This window comes from Trypanosoma equiperdum (assembly GCF_001457755.1).
Source record: "Trypanosoma equiperdum strain OVI genome assembly, contig: ctg_1013, whole genome shotgun sequence".
In the NCBI taxonomy this organism is placed as follows: domain Eukaryota; phylum Euglenozoa; class Kinetoplastea; order Trypanosomatida; family Trypanosomatidae; genus Trypanosoma; species Trypanosoma equiperdum.
In genome coordinates this window covers 1,999-3,077 of record NW_027122965.1, presented here as the reverse complement: position 1 = coordinate 3,077, position 1,079 = coordinate 1,999, and positions in this window count along the sequence as shown.

Sequence of the window (1,079 nt, the reverse complement as noted above, 5' to 3'; positions counted from 1 at the left end):
TTTTATTAAAAATTTAAAGTTTAGTATATATTTACACTTTTTGATGAAGATGTGGAAATTTTGTATTTTCAAGTTTTACAAAATTTAAAATATTATGAAAGTGTAATATTGGTGTAAAGTAATATGTATATGGTGTGAAAAATTAGCGCTATTTGATTTCATTTATTATCTTCGTTTCGTTTATTTTATGGAGATTAGTTAGGGTTATAATAAAAGCACAATTATGATGGAAGAGTGTTGTGAGTATGCATATACTAATATTGTAATAATAGTGGTGCAGACGAATAAAAAGAGTAAACGTGGAGAAGGAAATAAAAAATGGAAATTGTGCAATGAAGGTAAGTATGTGAGTATAAGAAAGAGGGCACAAAGAATATTATTAGAGGAGTATTGTAAAGGAAACATAACGAAATAAAGAGAAAAATGGAATATCCGCAGTGTCAAACACAATCATAATGATGGCCATCATCCGCGAAAATAAGATTAGGAAAACAATGAAAGATAGATAGAATTCGTTGTGCAGACAAAATGGAGTCCCCACGTTATCTGTAATGATTGAAATAGAAACTGATCGATGTTGAAATAAAGTATGGAATGATGAGACAGGAAAATAAGTAGTCTAACACACAGAATTTAACTGATGAAGGTCACAGCTTTCGTATAATACTGTGACTCTCTTCGGAGTTACATACTCCTAGGAAGAGGTGGCTGAAAATCGAGCATCTGATGATTATTGAAATATTTGTAACAACACGCGCAACAAACACCAGATTCAGAAAAGCCAGATTTAAACAAAAGAAAGCATAACGAACACCGAACGCAATGTAAGAATTAAAAGGTTATTGAACACATGATGGTGAAGAAACATCACACGTAGAGACTTCTACACTCAGTAATATTGGTAAATCAATAGATAAAAATGAGATGAATTAGGACAATGCAGTTAAATGCAACTTAGCAGTCAGAAACCACAGAGCTGCAGCCATTTCTCAACAACATTTTAAGGACAGTTAAGTCTTTGTATATCTTTAAGTGTCACAGAGAGCGACAATTATAAATGGAAATGGTACTGAAAGAGA